This window comes from Cricetulus griseus (genome assembly GCF_003668045.3).
Source record: "Cricetulus griseus strain 17A/GY chromosome 1 unlocalized genomic scaffold, alternate assembly CriGri-PICRH-1.0 chr1_0, whole genome shotgun sequence".
Taxonomy (NCBI): Eukaryota; Metazoa; Chordata; class Mammalia; order Rodentia; family Cricetidae; genus Cricetulus; species Cricetulus griseus.
Genome location: NW_023276806.1, coordinates 264,443,423 through 264,461,747, shown reverse-complemented (window position 1 = coordinate 264,461,747; position 18,325 = coordinate 264,443,423). Strand labels below are relative to the sequence as shown.

At 39.7% G+C, this 18,325-nt stretch overlaps 1 protein-coding gene across 4 annotated transcripts in view; it reads left to right on the top strand.

Annotated features, from left to right (window-relative positions):
* Positions 1-474: 474 nt before the first annotated feature.
* The window catches only part of Pcdh15 (protocadherin related 15), a 678,164-nt gene continuing 660,313 nt past the window's right edge, over positions 475-18,325 (top strand). For 2 of the 4 annotated variants that reach the window (XM_027394186.2, XM_027394188.2), the window contains exon 1: positions 480-914. The gene's annotated coding sequence lies outside the window, so the exon portion shown is untranslated. Of the gene's footprint in view, positions 915-18,325 lie in introns of all 4 variants that reach the window. The other 2 variants (XM_027394190.2, XM_027394189.2) reach the window with 2 other exon arrangements.

Below are 18,325 nucleotides of genomic sequence, written 5' to 3'. Positions count from 1 at the left end.
CTTTGTGTGACATCTGTGGTTATAAAAAACCTTAAGTGTTTACCTTTGTCTCCAGGATGAACGCATGTGTTTTTTGTTTGTTTGTTTGTTCGTTTGTTTGTTTTCCCCTATGGACCGCAGATGTGAAAGCACTGGTTTTAGAAGTTGTATTTGAGGTGAGGGATTGGGAAAAACAAGTCAGAGAGAAAGAGAGGCCAATGATGAACAGAGCTAAAGACATTATTTTTGCCTGGTCAATAATATTGTCACGGAACATAAGCACTGAACTTCTTAATCCTGTTTAATTGAAACAGTACAAATGTCCACACAAAGGAGCAGAGACCCACCAGACAAGCTTAGAGGATGCTACATAATAAAAGCCCTCAGCAACACCGACAGTGGGATGTCCATTTGTCTTTGGGGCGGAGGCACCGGCTACTACTAATTGCTGCAAAGCATTCAGCAGCCTCCTCGTGGCTGAGCACATCCAACTGTCTGCTGTACAAGCCTAGAGAAGCAGGAGAGCTAATTGCTGCTGCTTCTCAGCCAGCTGACCAACGAGCTGAGCTAATAGCCACAGATAGAGGGCATCTGTGGCTAGCAGCTTGGAGTTAGTTTCCCCTGGCACCTGAGGCAGTTGGCGTGCTGCTCCGAACATGGACGGGGAGGATGGGGTGCCTCCTCGGTTAATATGTTAAGGGATTATGTTTTATTCATCTCTAGTAGCGGTTTTTTTTTTTATGTGTGTGTGAGGAAAAGAACGTGGATATTAATGCTTCATCAGAAACAGGAGCATAATTTGTGAATGAATCATCTTGAGACTAGAGTGGGTGAGCCAACACTGGCGGTTTGTAAAAGGATGTGTAGGAGCGATCCGAGCGCGGGGAGTTACTGCATGAGCTCGCATCAACTAAAGATGAAACTTTAAATGGCAAGTAAGTTCCCATCTTTTTCGTACTCTTTTTAAGATTGCAGTAGGCTCGGCGGGACATGGAAAGCTCACTCTGATCTGATGTTTCTCTGTTGTGACATCTTTCTCTCCTGTTTGTTCAGTGCACATAGGAGTGGTGGCCAAAGACTCACTTTCTGGAAATTGTGTGTCCCCTTTACATCCTGATGCCTGAGTGGTTTTGTGAATTTTTTGTTGAGATGCCAATGTACTATGAATGCTTTTGAATTATAACTGCTTCACTTGACTTTAAAAAAAAAAATGCCTAAATCGCTTGTCTCGGCTTATCGCCCCTGAAAGTAAAAAAACCTGGCATACTGTGTTTTATGGGCATAAACACCGGTCTTCACTTTTATGTGAGAAGTTGCTGGAGGTATTAATTTGTAAGTGACTTGATACAGTGAATACTGAGCATTCTGTTGTTCTGGATAATGTTATTAGTGCCTCTTTAGTGCACTGGAAAACATGTTACTTTGGAAAGTGTCTGGGACAGAAGACTTGTAGGGCTTGAATCTACACTGATCTTTTCTTGCTAACACAGAAGTATCCTATGTGGTCTCATCAGCTTTTGTACTTTACAGACATATTTTGGTTGGGGAAATGGGCCCCTGGTAACTAGCTTCAGGCTGGGTCTCCTGGGATTCTGATGTGTGACCCCTGAAAACAAAGCTGTCAGTGTAATGGGATTGTGGCACAGACCTCCAGTCCCCAGGTTCACTAGGCTACAGAGTATTCTGGGGAGTGAACTCCTGTCATACTTACAGAAAATGGCTGGTTGTCAAGAATAGAAACTAGATGCCTAAGCTGTGGTGTCGCTTAACTTTAGAAAAAGAATTAAGTTGTTTTCTAGAAAGGCATATTTTAACCCTAGAATGGTGCCCCTAGTTTGTTCAGGCTTTTTATAAAGATGTGGAGTTTTCTCAGCAAGTTGCCTCTGCTCTGCGTTCCTGTATTTTGTTCATCTGTGGCTGAGTTTGAGCCACAGTTTATCTGCACCTGAGAGTCTTCAAGTTTCAGAAACTTGATGCCTCTGCCTCTGCACTCCTTCTCCCATGAGAGAAACGTGCACTTTAGTGGCTGCTCAGCTGCACTGAGAGATGACCTCCTCAACCCTCGGCTGGTGCTCAGAGAGCTGTGCCAATCCCCAGAACCCTAATACAAATGTAACCCCTAAGCTCTAACCGCAAAGGGACATGAGCAGGTCTGAGTGTGAGACTTACTTACAACCTGATGGAGTAACTGTGAATACTGCATATAGAGAGATTTCAATAAAATCTTTATGAGGCATTCTTAACTTGATGATAATGAATTATTGATGAGATTTGTAAGTATGAGAATTATAAAATCAGTGGCACAAAGTATCTGTGCTTTTAAATTCGAGATAAGTGTGTGTAAAGGTAAATACATTGTGCTGCTCAATAATTCCATGTTTAAATTTTGAATAATTCCCTTTCTTTCATCTACTATTGGCAAGCAGGCAGGCACAAAAACTTCTGACTTCACTGGTATTGTCAAAAGTTCCAGGTTTTGTTGCTTTATTAGCTTTTACTCTCTGTTGCCACAGATCATGTGGACATTTACTTCATGAATAGAAATGAGACTGTTTTCTAAAACTAAAATTAAAAAGAAAAAAAAACAGGTATGGCCAATTTATAAGGTTTGACATCTGCTGCCCTGGGTTGTAAAAGTGAAGGTATGATTCTAGCAGAGCCATTTTATTCCTGAATTTTTGGTGTAAAAAAATCACACAGCCTTCTCATGAACCAGTACTTACCCACAACATTATTCTAAACACAGGAGACCCTTGTGCGTAAAATACATTTGAAAGATCCTGACATGGTTGCTTTCCCAACACTGCATAGAAATACATGGTTTTGAATACATTCAAATCATTAGCAATAAAAATCTAAACAAAAAACTGCATCTCTCCTTACATTTTTATCTTATTTGTGTTGATTTGTGATACATGTGCATATGTTAGCAGACATACCCGCTCCATGGGATACCTCTGGATGTTTGAGGATAACTTATAGAAGTCTGCTCTTTCATTCTCCCATGTGGTAGATGGTAGGCGTGTAACTCATGTTATCAGTCTTGGCTGCAAGTGCCCTTTCCTGCTGAGCCACCCTTTAGGAAATCACATTACATCTTAATCAAGGGATCATGTATGTTGTCTAAAGAGTCCTCTTTACTTGTGATGTCGTGTTTATTGGTTAATCATAGATTTGGGTTATGGTCATATTCTTGCTGGGGTTTTGGTTTTTTGTTTTGCTATTTTTTAAAATAATTTTTAAGGAGTTATCCTTCCTCCTGGGATTCTTACTTTGATAAAAAACATTGTGTGACTTAAAGTCCTGGTGTTTTCTACACATAAAATGATAGTGTAAAATTATATCGGTGGAATTATTGCAGTTAAAAGTAACTCTCTGAAACGTACTTTCCACACTCTCTATTAAAGCATACCTGTGGGTGACACATGGTTCCTAGAAGCAGCAGGTTTGTGTGTGTTGTCACTTGATAAGGTTACAGATGGTACTGAAAACTAGAGATGATTGGTGGGGCTTTGTGTATCATTTTCCTGCTCCTAGGATGCTGAGCTGCATGCAAAATAGTGCAAAGAACTGTGGGAATTCCCAGGGCCCTTGGTGGGTTTTGAGAAAGAAGAATAACTCTGAATAATTACAGCAGGATTATATTCTCCCAAAAGCCCCAGGTTCAAACACTTCTAAACTGAGCAAAGAAGAAATATTGACTTAAATCCCATCCCAGGGTCACTAAGATCAGAGTAGCAACATGAGAAGTGAATATACAAAGACATTAAAATGTAGACATTCCTTCCTTGGGGTTGAAGGTGAGAAGGAGCAGCCTCCTCTTGTGTCTGTTTCACCAGTAAGGTGTCAGCTGAAGTAACAGCATTGAATGAAGTTGAAGGTGAATGTCAGTTGGTGTCAGTCTGAAGATAAGTCATAGACTGATGTGCTAGGTGGACACACACACACACACACACACACACACACACACACACACACACGTGTATTCACACGTGTACCCATACACATCCAAACAGATTCACATACACATGTGAATGCACCTGCATGCACATAGCTCTGCTCACATGACCACAAAAGGCATGCTCATTTATAGTGTATGCATGCATACATGTGTACACACAGAAATTACTATCTATATAAGAAACAGGTGAGCTTCAGTGTATGTTCCAAGGACAACAGTTGTTTCCTTGGAACTTCAGCACATCCCTTAGGTGTTGTCCTTCAAGTGTTTTCATTTGCAGTTCAGCTTTCAGAATTGTTATCAGCAAGGACGTTAAGTAAGAAGTCTGTGGGTTGTCAGGGTTAGCATTCTCGTATTCACTCAATGTGATTTGTGTGCATGCGCGTGTGCTAATAACAGCAACAAAACTCCCACTCTAAGATAAGTTTCTACCTGAGCAGACAAATGGAAAGATTGTTCTCTTCTCTCACAAGCTGTTTGAAGGATGTGTTCAGCCATAAATATGAGATCATGGCTACTGATCCCATAAATGCAAAAGGCACAAGCAGTCATTATTTCAGGAAACTGCAGAAAGTAAAGCACTTCTCTCCTTCAGGCTGGTAAATGGAAAATTCAAAGCTTGTTTATTGTGTTTCTTGATGGGCAAGCAATTGACAGGAGGTGTAACTTCTGCGTGGCTTTTAGAGGGTAAGCATTCTCGGGCCATGGCAGGTGCAGAACTCCTACCACTTTGGAAGGACACTCATTCCCATGGCTAGTCAAAGGGCGGGTTTGGGCAGAATTAAGCACTGTTTCCTGACTGGGGGAGGACATGGCTGAGGGATGAAGTGCATCATTCAGCAGCGCCCAGCTAGTGAATGCATGCACTGTGTCTTCACAGAGATGGGGGGATGGGCCTTTTTGGATTCTGCACCACTGAATCCTTATGGGGACGCAAATTGTTTATCCAAGGACAGAGACTTCCTTTTTGCTTTCCAGTTTAATGGACTGTTTTCTTCAACTTTGCATATATCGCTGGAATCCAGGGAAGTGTCTTTAGAACTGGATGAGAATTTCTGTTGGCTTTGAGCCCATCACTTCAGCTGAGGCACAGGCAGCCACAGAGATGTCTCAGAAACTGACAGGTACATATGAGGAGACACCAAGATACTCACAAACAAAAAGAAAGAAACGGGCACTACAATAAGGTGAGAGACAGAGTAGAAGGTGAACTAAAAGGAGGGTGTGCAGAAAGACCCACACACATTGTTAGAGAAGATTAAAAATTGAAGAAAAGAGGAGGTGTGAGATGGGAGGGATATAGACAGACAAACTTGGACAGACATACACATGTTGAAGTTGACTGACAATCAAAGAGAGTGTCTAATGAATAATAGAAAGCAAAACAAGATCCCAGTGTGATGGGTTAGTGCTTGCAGTTAGAAATCTATAGCTTGCAGCTATAGACTATCGATGGAGGCCCTTTCTCAAACAAATCACAACATATAAAACAAAACACCATGCATGGGAAAATTAAGACAATACATGAGAGAAAGGGAAACGGAGGTAGGTGGAAGGAGGAGAGAGTAGATAAAGAAAATCTCTGTGTTCCACAATGAGCAAGGTGAGGGTCGGATGAGATGGTCTTCTTATTTCTATGAGAAATATTATATGGGAGAGAACGTGTATCCAGGAACAACTGAACTTGATCTATGCTTCAGGCCCTGGCAGCAATGTGCAAGTTGTGTGACTTCTCCAAGCATTACTTTATATAGACAGTATATAAAACCCCACCTATGGAAGCCATCTGATCAAAGGCCTAGAGCCAAGAATGTTCTCAACAAGTAGTGACTGTTATGTGGCATTGTCACCATCATCACTATCATCATTGTCATCACTATCAGCACAGCTACTATCTTGATTATCATCACCATCATCTTTACCATCACCTATTCCTCTAGGATAGATCCATAAAAGCAGAAGCATTGGAATCAGAGATATAGCCAAATCCTTCACTTCTGCCTGCACTGCTGTTCAGCATTGAGTTTTGATAAGCTAGTTACTTCACTCATACAACTGGGTATGATTGATGAGACCTCTTGTTATTTCTTTGTGACTTTCATTTGGGACTTACAGGAAGTGTATTAGCAAGTCCACTGCAATATCTAATAAATGAACATGCATTTGCTCTGAATATTGTTTTCTAAGCTGAAATGCAGTTTTGGTGTTTAATATGAAACATGGCAGTATGGCTGTCTACTTCCTCCTGTCTGATTTCAGATGATGTTCTGTTAATGAGCAGAGAAGCACTGGAGCAGGTGTCTCCCTGTGGCCCATCTCACTTATTAAAAATGCAGTTGGCATTATAATCGTTTTTGCTTATTACAATGTGCCGTTATGAAAGAGAGGGGAATAGGAATGTGGGAAATGGATTATTTTTGTAGTAACAAGAGTAAAAAGGATGGCAATTAAAATAGATAAATGCAAGGAATCACGGGTTGTTTGTAATTGAGAAAATAAAACATGCGCATACTTTGAATTTGAAGGAGATGTGGGAGAAAATAAAGAGTATGTCTGGTTTATAAGTGACAATGTGCACAATACAAGGACTAAAGCAATTCCAGGCTATAGGTAGAAAGTAGCAGACAGACTCAAATTTTTAAATGCACATTTATTTATTGGAACTCAAAATCTTAAATGTCTCAGCACTGAGTTCTCTCAATAAGCAAATTGCTTCTCATGCAGACAGTAACACATTTGAAGAGACTCTGAGTATATTCACAAGGGTTTGGCTTGAATGATTTTTCTCTACTTTCTTTGATGGGTTCTATAGTCAGTTTGCTAAATTTAAAAGGTAATGTATTGAGTGTCCACACTGTGCCAGAAACTGTGCAGAGAGCTTTGATAATGGCATCCACTTAGGATCTGCAAGGGAAGTGATGTCAACCACATGGCCCCTCATGACTGATTTTATATCTGAAAATCTCTACACCCAATATTTGGTGACAGTTTTATGAAACAACATTGCATTCTGTCAGATGCTTCAAACATTGATGCATGCTCTCTTGGAATTCTAGGATTTGATTTTTTTGGGGGGATAGCAAAATTTCTAGGCATTGTCCCAATATTTATTGAGAAATATTCATTTGAATTATATTTGGTTCTGAATATGTCGCATAAATATATATGGGGATTCAAGAGTTGGGGTTAGGACGAGAATGAAGTTCAACAGACTGTCAGATATTATACTTCATTACATTGCAAAATCACATTTAAAATGATAGTAGCATCAGTGGGAGACATTGACATTGTAAGCTTCAGAAGGTACTGAAATTATGTCTAAATGTTTATAGAACAGAGTACATACATAGTAAGCTGCTGCCATTTAGGTGTTAATTGATTTTCCTCTCTCTCTCTCTCTCTCTCTCTCTCTCTCTCTCTCTCTCTCTCTCTCTCTCTTCTGTGTGTGTGTGTGTGTGTGTATGTATGTGTGTGTGTGTGTGTTTGGGTGTGATCATATGTCTGTCTGTGTGTGTTTGTCTGTGTATATTCATCCACAGATTTGAAGAGGGTGCCAGACACCATAGAACTGGAGCCACAGGTGGTTTCTAGCTGCCCAGCATGGGTGCTATGATCAAAACTCCATCTCAAGAACACCATACAAGCTTAGCCTCAGAACTGTCTCTCCAGCCCCTTTCTTCTTAACTTTTCTTAACTTTTATATACAGATACCTGTGCATCTGTCTATCTTCCATATCTATCTATCTATCTATCTATCTATCTATCTATCTATCTATCTATCTAGATTTAGTGCCTTAATTGATCTAATTAAAACACTAGGTATCCATTGTTTTCTATGCCATCTTTGCCATTTTCTACTTAATCCTATTTCCAAACACAGTGATACCATTAATTTTGATCATGTTAATCTGCAAGTACCATCATTATGTAGCATTGTCTTTCTAATTTTCTCATCAGAACTTTTGTGGTTCCTTTTTAAACACCTAATTTATCTTTTTTGTGAGCCATTCCATCTATGCTTTAAACAGTTTCCTTGTCTTCAGAAATACATAACTATATTCTGTTTTGTCTGGAGTAGCAGATATGTTTTTAGTAATATGAGCACATAAACTTAGGACTTAAACCAGCTCATTGACCTGACTGAAGATCTGAGTTTAGTTTCCCACTGAACTTCAGCCTCTGGGAGGAGACAGTGGAATACTGGCTCAGGCAGGTTTGCTACCACAGAATGGGAGGGAACTAGCAATCTTGACCTCTCCAATACCAAAGGATAAGTGAGGCTTATCTCACCTCATCTTTAACTTACTTCTAGATGAAGGGGACATTCAGCTCAATTGAGCTACTCTCATAGTGAGTATTTGTCCATTAATGGAGATATAAAGCCATTAAGTCAATGGGTGTGAATCTTAGCTTAAGCCTGCCTACTTAACTATATGTTTTACAGAACTGGGGTGAAGCCTCACTTGGTGGGTTTGGTGAATGACTCCCCAAAAAACTTGTTTGGGTGAGATCTAGAACCTCAGTGAACCATTTGATTCTGGTGATAAATGGACAATGATTTTAGACTGTCTACATTCAATAAGCAAACACTATTATACTAAGAAATAATTCCACCAATACCAAAGCAAATATGGGAATAGATGAATAGATGCATAGAGAGGTGAATGTATAAAATGGATAGAGAAATGTTTGCTAGATAGCTAGACAGGTAGTTGATAGTTGATGGGTGATAGAGGGTAGGTTATAGATGGATAAAAGGATGATGGACAGATGTATGATAGATTATAAATCATAGATATAGATAAATAAGGTCATTCATAAAGTCTGAGAATTCCTAAGACCTGTAATTCTCTAGCTAGAGATTCAGAAAAGTTTATGTTACATGTTGGTCTATGTCCACATTTGAATGCCAGAAACCCATTTCCCAGCTTAAAAATAAGCCTAGAGAGAGATTTGTTCTTCACACAATCTGTCCCATTCAGGCCTTCAATAGATTGTGTGAGGAATGTGCACACTGAGGAGAGCAATCTGCTTTACATCCTGAAATGTCCCCACAGATGCACAATGAGTAGCCACAAATGAATAACGATGAACCAACTATCTGGAAGTCTCACACCCTATGGGCATATGGAAGGAATCATCATATCTTATAAATGTGAATAACTGCTACCAGTTCCTTTGTAGAATGGGTAGGTTTTAGAGGTAGAAAACCAACCTCCTACATAACCTTTGTGATTCTGTGTCCAAGATTGGTAGAAGGACTGCTACAGTTACTCTCTTAGTAATGGTAGCAGAAGACTTATATATTACCCAAATCTCTGTGTGTTGCAAAGATGCCCTCTTCTAGCCCCTTCAGCTAGGGAAAACAGTTTGACTTAGAGGATTTTCCCCCTGACCCTGCTGTCTAGTCCATATGGAGCCATTATAGAAATCCATGAGTACCCCAGGATTTTTGTTGCTTAAGTCATTGATTCCATAGCCTACCAACCTTCTTCCTAGTCTTCAGAGATGTTTTATGCATTTGCAGTTGTGTAGTAGAGTTTACCAGTTTTGACAAGAACAATGTAAAGGAATGGAACTATTACCACATGGGAAAATCAAGACTTTTTGACTCACTCCATAGGATGATTCTTACTGCTCTGCATAATTCTCCAAAGTCTCCATAGTGGAGGCAGGGGGATGAATTTGGTGGCAAAGCAGTGATCCAAGTAAGAGAAGGTGATAACTGGAAGGCACTTGCAACAGAGGACATTATGAGTGCTTGTTTTATTGCTGCTGTTCTCTTTCAGTTTGGATTTTGGCTTTTGCCTGGTTTGTGCTGTTGGTCTGGATATATTTTTGTCAAACTACCTGTGTATATTGATGATGTTCTACATAGGACGAAAGGCAGGAAGAAGCACACTGCCTTACAGCTGTATTTCATATTAAAACACAAAACCAGCATTTCAGCTTCCTCTCTCCTCTTAGAAATAATATCCAGAAAGAATCCATGTTCATTTATCAAATATTCGGTGTTTGTTAAGCTCTCACATCCAAACCTGTGAGTGGACTTGCTAATAACACATTCCGTAGGAGGGGGGTGATAATCTTAGGGAGGCTACCAAGGCTACTCAGCAGCTTCCCACATTAGCTTCTCTAGCTCCTGGGTGTTGCCACTCCTAACTCAAAGAGAGGCTGAGTTATAATTTTGCTGTATGCAAGATGGAACAAAGTGACTATTTATCAAGAGAAAAAAAAAAAAAACACGGTGGAGGGCCTCAGATGGTGAGCAGGGCTTTCGAACAAACAGGTGTTTCTTTGATTGTATCTCATTTTTGTGGCTTCCTGCTTTAATTCTCATCCTGAGATGAGCATACAGAAGATAACAATTATTTCAGGCTAACCAAAGGATTTAATCTTACTAATTTGCTTTTCAAATTAACATTAAAAATTTGGGCTAATTATAGCAATCCCTCCATGATCCAGGACATATCACTATGGAAGAGGCTGGCCTCACACTCACAAAGATCCACCTACCTCTGCCTCCCAAGGGCTGTGAGTAAAAGTATGTGCCATCATTCCTAGCTTGTTTGAAGATTTGGTTTGAACCTAAGAATATGTAAACCTAAGAATATGTAAACTCATTGATAGTGAATTATATAACAACAGTTGTTTTTTTGCCATTTCAACCCTCTATTTGTTGCCTAAGACACACACCTCTACACAGGCATGAAGGCACATGCAACCCCCCCACACACACACACATGCAAATACTCATATACATGCACACATGCACACACACACACACACACACACACACACACACACACACACACACACACACACACACACACACACAGGTGTGCCTGCCCAGACAGGATTGCTGTCACATTCATCCATGCTGCAGTGAGTTTAATACTGACTGTAAATGTTGAGACCTCAATAGGAAGAAAGGATAATCTCTTCTACTGCTCAGGAAGAAACCCCCCCTCTTGCATGAAGTCATGGGGTTAGAATTTAATGAGAGACAAAATAGAAACAAAGTTTAGATAATATTAACAGTGTATGTCTTGTGATCTATTGTTGTTGACAAATTAAAGGTAATTTTGTAACTATTATAAAATACCTTGCTTGTCCAAGTCAATTTTCAGTTATGAAGTTTTTTTTCAAAGCCACCCACTCTGCTGGAAGAGATTGTGTTGCCTTGGAGGGAAAAGCAGCAGAAATTTTAGGGACATCCCATGTTGCTTCCTTTTGTGAGTGATGAAGGTCAATCTCATGGATAAAAATGCCTTTCCTAGCAGTCTCAGATAGGAAATTACTGGTTGCCAAGGGACCTCAACTCCATAAAGAATCAGATTCATAAGTCTGAATTCAGCTTCAAATTCAATGAAGCATCAGTAAATTATTAAAATGCTTTCAATACTGCTATTGAGATATCATTTCCAGTCTCGAAGCTTTTTTGCTTCTTCTCATATCAGCACTGGCAGAGGTCACCACTGCTAACTTAAGGAAGATTATATGTATGCCTTGACTTGCATCACACGATATTGCTGACTGTTCCCAAGTTTCAAGGTCCTCTACATCCCTGTCACTCAGCACAGCTTCCAGCTCTTTATATTACCCTTATTTATTATGTTGTTGTTTTAAATTTAATATACGTTAGTGGTCTTTAGTTTTACCCCTCTTATTCAGTATGTATCATATGTGTCAATATCCCTAGATATGTGGGCCAGTTTTGGCTCTCTTTCCTAACACTTTTGAAGCATCTCAGCTACTGTGAAAATGTGAATTTGTGCCTTTAGGCACTAGTCGGAATTGGAAATTGTATTTGTAACATTTCTAAGTTTATTCCAAAATTCAGTCATTTATCGATTTGGTCATGTAAGTGTAAGGCTAGGCTGTGTCTCTTTTTCAACATGACTTCCTCATTTTCTCCTTTTTATATCTTTATTATACTAATAGACAGCTACATCAAAATTCCAGATCCAGACACTGTATGTCAATTTCTTCCTCTTGCCTTCTCCCACTCATTTCAAGTGCCCTGTTTTTCCTGTTATCCAATCTGTAATCACTAATGTAAAATTCCCCCTCCTTCCTTTTGAACTCCACACCCCACACTGGACCCTTGTGCCTGTTTTCTCCTAACCTATTCTGACCCTTCATTCCCCATTTCCCTTCTATTTTATTTCATTTTCTATAGAGTGCTATGAATATCAGGAAGTTACTGTTTTATTTTCTCATTTTATTTACACAGAATCTCCTGTGGGTGCTCTCTCTACCTAATCAAATTTGGTAGAAAGCAAAGAGTAAGTACAGATCTAGCTTGCTTTCCACACACCTGGATTTAGAGCTTACTCGTCTTGTCAGCATGTAGGTTTTTATTGGTTAGCTTTCCTTGGTTGACTCTGAAAATGATTTTGGTTAATAGCATGATCCTGTTTGAGCCCATACCACTGAGGCATGCATTATTGTGAAAGCTGTAATGTGGCTTTCCTCAGAGATGGAAACAAGAAAAAGCCAATCATATAGTATTCACTCCAGATAGGACAAGGCAGACATATGAAAAGATTCTGTCCAAATCTAGCTCCATGAAGCAATGTGACTTACAGGAGGGTGAGAGACTCAGTTACATACAATCATACCACCAAGAAATCCTCTGACCCATTGTTTTTTTTTTTTTTTTTTCCCTGACCCAGGGTTTCTCTGTGTAGCTTTGGAGCCTGTCCTGGAACTCCCTTTGTAGACCAGGCTGGCTGGCCTGGAACTCACAGAGATTCACCTTCTTCTAATTCCTGAGTGCTGGGTTTAAATGTATACACAACCACTGTCCAGCTCCTATGGACAATTTATATGCAGCTAACAGGATCTCATGAAGGTTTTAATCTGAGAGCGCCCATGGTGCAAAAAAAGTCTCATGAACCAGCCCCTTCCTATGAGAATGTTGCTGGACTCTGAAGAGAGTCCTGGGGGAAATCACAGCTGATCTGATTTAAGACATCAGTGGTCATGTCCAACCCAGAGGAAAATGGCTACAAGACAGAAACCGAGAGTCTACTATTTTCAGTTTTCACTTGTTGGTGTTTGTGACCTTGAGGTACATCCTTGTGTTTTATATTAGGGATCTTTGCTACTAATTTCTCTTTCAGAATTACCTTCACCTTATTGCAAAGTTCCCTGTATACTATTTCCATTTTAATCTGATGACTTTCTAAAAGTCTCTCTGATTATAATGTTCAGCAACTCTCTGTAACTGGATAGTTGATGTACTTTCTCTACCTACTGCTTTTACTCTGGTCTGTTAGTATGTAATAGCTTTTACAGTGTGTTTTCTTTTCTTTTTTAATTCAAAATAGAAAGAAGCTTCATTTGCATGTCAATCCCAGTTCCCTCTCCCTCCCCTCCTCCCCTGCCCCCACCAGACCCCCATCCCATCCCCTTTCTGCTCCCCAAGGAGGGTGAGGTCTTCAATGGGGGATCTTCAAAGTCTGTCACATCATTTGGAGCAGGGCCTAGGCCCTCCCCCATGTGTCTAGGCTGAGAGAGTATCCCTCTATGTGGAATGGGCTCCCAAAGTCCATTTGTATACTAGGGATAAACAACGTTCCACTACCAGAGGCCCCATAGATTGCCCAGGCCTCCTAACTGACACCCACATTCAGGGGGTCTGGATTGGTCCTATGCTGGTTTCCCAGCTATCACTCTAGGGTCCATGAGCTCCCCCTTGTTCAGGTCAGCTGTTTCTGTGGGTTTCTCTATCCTGGTCTTGACCTCTTTTCTCATCATTCCTCCCTCATAGAGGAGGCCATTATAGGTTTAAAGAGAAATCTGGCACTAGGGAAGTGTCCAGAGATCTACAAGGATGACCCCAACTACCAATCTAAGCAATAGTGGAGAGGCTGCCTTAAATGTCCTTCCCCAATAATGAGATTGATGACTACCTTATATACAATCCTAGAGCCTTCATCCAGGATGGAAGCAGAAGCAGATACCCACAGCTAAACCCTGAGCCCAAGTCCTGGAACCCAGTTGCAGTGTGTTTTCTACTTGCTACAGCACACTTTATGCCCCAGTATTTGGTGTACTTTGGAGAAAATTCAATGAAAAGCATATGTTTTGTAGAGGTACTGGATGTCACATTCCGGAGGAATCTCTTATATCCTTTTGATGAATGGGACAAGTTAGCTTAAATTTCTTTGTTGAGTTTTAATTTATCAACTCTCTGATGGCACCACTCACAGTTGTTGTGTCTAAACCCAACTATCCCTTTATGTCCAGTAGTGATTGTTTTATGACATGTGTCAAATTTAATTACAATTTTTATATTTTCTTAATAAAGTGTTCTTTTATTAATATGCCAGTGCCTTCTTTGTCCTTTCTAAATAATGTGGGGCAAGTCACCCTATGTTGGATATAAGAATAAATGTGTGGCTATCTTTTGGTTGTATTTGGCTTGGAAGGCAACTTTCCTTTCATCCTGGGTGTGAATTTCTATTGGAAGATGAAGTCTTTGATGACAACTCATTTGGGAGTCTCCCTGTCTCTCTCTGTTTTTCTCTCTCTTTCTCTATCATATATTCTCTTTCACTGTTACTCTTGTTCTCATACTTGCTTTCTTACTTGTGAGGCTTGAGCCTTAGGCTTCACTCACAAGGAACATGTGCTCTGTAACTGATCTTTTACAGCTGCCCATGAGCCACTAATTTCAATTTTAGAAAGGCAAAATTTAGTATAAAAGAGAAGCCACTACATGACAGATATTATTTCAAATAAATTTTGATGTAATAACATTAGATATGGTTCACCAACTTTTCTCAATACTAGAACTGCATTTTTTTATATCAGTCTAGCTCTAGGTGTAGATACGGAGAGAGAAGAAACCTTATGCAGACTCACTGAGAAACACTGATGTCTGTGATAAATCTGAGCATGTGTGAACCCCTAAAGTAAGGTGTCTCTGTTTTGTAATGGTTCTTAAGAAATGCCTTTTAACAATACTTATGATAATACTTAAAAATGTATATGGATTGCTTGTGGATCTTGCAAAGATTTGAATTGAATAAATTGAAAGTGTTTCAACCCATAAAATAGGTAATACATTTGAGTGAGAAAATATAATCTATACATGCCTAATATTAAACAACATCATAAGCTAAGATTTTGCTGGAGAAGGTTCTCAGAGAAAAAACTGTAAACTGTACTTGATGCTTAGACTCTACAGATGATTCCTTGATAGCAAAAACAAACATTAAGAGCATGCCTGAATGTGTGAATAGAGGTAATGGAATCAATTGTAGTCAGTTGTGATTTTCAGTTACCAGCATTTTGTTGATCATACACACATTGCATCAATACAATGAAGAAGAAAATGGTAAATACATCTTACCATAAGATCCTTTCTGTATTTCTGTGGAATAGTATCTGAAGGGGTGTCCACAAGCACTCCAAATAGAAATTTCAGTTATAATTACTGTTTTCTGTATATATTTTACCATCATAGTGTTCTCTATGCTTGTGAACATTGATATTATTATATAGATATATTAAATAACTGGCACTTTAGGATATTTTAAACTAATTTTAGAAATTCAAATGATGCAATGGTCAGCGTTACCTTAGAGAATATGGAAAGTGAAAACAGGATCTGCTGTGTTAAAAGCAAACAAATAAATGAACAAAAACACAATAATAAGACCAGGGAGATAGCATTGTAGGTAAAGTGTTGCTATCAAGGCATGACAGTCTGAGTGTGATCCTTATCACCCACCTCAGATGTCAAGTATGATATACATGCCTATATCACCAGCTGGGAAAGAGGACACAACAGGATACTAGGAGTGCCAGTGAGAGACTCTGTCTCAAAAATTAAGGTTGAGAGACATGATAGAAGACACCAAGTCTTGACTTTTGATTCCTTTGTGTATATGCCTGGGTATATGGACCTCTCTCTACCCCCCCCTCACAAGTCTGACATATGCCTGAGTTATTTATTGTTACAATAAGTCTAGATAGCAAACAACTTCAAAACTTCACGGCATCTGGGACAGCTGAGCTGACACCTCTGTGACTATTCTCAAACAAGAGAGCTGTCTTTCTCTCAACTGATTTATCCCTTCTCGACTAAGAATCTGAGCCTGTTTGGACATTTCTGTTACATAGAATATTATGTCATAGATTTTGATGTTAAAATAAAGAACCCCAGGGTTGGTGCCCAGTCCTATTGTACCTTGTTACGCCTTGTTCAGTTGATATGCCCAGGAGGCCTCCTCTTTCCTGAAGGGAAAGGAAGAAGCAGTAGATCTAGGGAAGAGAAGAGATGTGGGTTGGGGAGACTTGGAGGAAAGGGAGGCTATGGTTGGATGTATTGTATGATAAAAAAAATGACAAGAAAAAAATTTAAAAAACATAAAAAGTAAATGATCCCAGACAGGAGGCTGCCATTGACGCCAATGGTGTGGCAGAACAGATGTTGACTAGGGAAACACGATTCAAGATCCATCCAGTGCCAGGTCCGGGAAATGATATTGTTTTGTATTCAAATCAGAAATATATCTCTAGTTCCCCCCAAAATACTTTCCTTAATAGATAATTGGAAAATATATGTCAGGGACACTCACAGTAGTTTCAGTGTGGGGCAAAGAAGCCAAGAGGTAAATGAACATCTCATGTTGGGAATCAGATAGGTGGATGAGGAGAACTTCCTGTCACACTCATACACATGCATCCCAGTGACCATCTACCGTATATAGCAGGGTCCTCTCTGGGTAACCCCTGTGACCTAAGAGGTAACAGACTGAGAAGCAAAGTCAGAGTGGTATTCTAGTTGCCTAAGAGACTAGAGGATGTGAGGGAGTTCACATGGATTGCTACTCATGGTGACAGTATGGTGAAAGTCACGTTCAAGAAGAGAAAACCAAGAGAAAATGAAACAGCCCCTTCACTGTGGCTCTGAGACTAGATTCTGGAGTGGGATGGTAAATTGGTTTCTAAGTGTTAGAATGAGGAAGCCTTGACTACAGTTTCTTTTGGGGATGACTTAGTGAAAATCACAAGAACTTTTCTTGGATAAAAAGAAAATTAATTGTGAGACCCACTAGATATCAAATCTATAGAGAAAAAATACAAAGTTCCTTCTGTTTTCCTTTGCAATGACTCCAGTTAGGTTCTGTCTATGTCCCTATTTGTAGAGGAAAATATCCTACGTTTCTACTGTGCATGGGTATGGAGATTAAGAAGTGACATTGGTCATTCAGGCATAGGTTGTATTTGAATCAGATATGATATTCTACTCTGTGGAATGATGGAGACCTAGGATTGAGATCAAATGGTTAAACAAAGGGTATATTTTCTTTCCCTTTAGAGTTCTGTGCAGTAAGAGACAGGCACAGGTTAATTTTATGTGCGAGGCTAACATTCCTGAATTTTTCCAGGTAATCAATACCCCTGAAAACTGTTTCTACTCATTTACACCAGTTTTGAAACAGGACCTTAAAGAGTGATAAGCCACTTATATTTGCATTTGTTTCTGGCCAATTATGGTGAAGAGTTGAGAGGTGGTCCTGGGCCCTTCCCCATGTGTCCAGGGCCAGAGTGTAACACTTCATGTTTGTCTTGAAGGGTGAGGATACTGGGGAGTCAGTTTTCTTCAGAGAATGTAGACCAAAAGGAGACTCAGGTCACTCATCACACATGTGTTAGAAGAGAGAGAGACTTCCTGGCTGTTTGTGAAACAGTGTCTCCAAATTGTGCTAACTATGCCAGCTTATTGTAGGCTAAAAACATTAGGTGAGAGACAGCTTTGGGGAAGAAAATTATTGTATGGCTTTATTTATGTATTCATTCAGAGTTCAAGAACCTGGTGGAATGATAGGAAATAATATTTAAGCAGGTCCTGTGAACCTGTGGGGAAAAAAACTTGAAAAGTTTGTTTTCTGAGCACAAGCCATTCACAAGCCATTATTTTTCAAAGGGGATAGAGTAGCAATCGTTCTTTATACAGTAGAACTTTCTGTCTTTTATTTTTGCTTCCACATTCTGTTTCTTTTTGTGCCTATTCTTGTTCTGTATCTTTACCTCATCTGATTTGGGGGTCCTACTGAGGAACTGACAAGTCAGTCTCTGAACTCTCCTGTCTTGGGTAGGATTGTTCCAGGACAATAAGGAAGGAGGATTCATGTGGCAGATTATAAGAGAAGATCTTGGTGAAGTTATAATCAGAGATGCTAAGTGATGCTCACATGATTCCATCCTATTCAGCTTCCCTGAGACTGAAGCCATTATTTCATAGGCGTACAGACAAAACAACCAGCAGATACGCTACACTACATCTTTTTACATGTTTATGCAGAGATCTATTCTTTCCCCTCTGTTCCCTGCCCAACCTTTAGTGATAGCATCAGTGTTTTC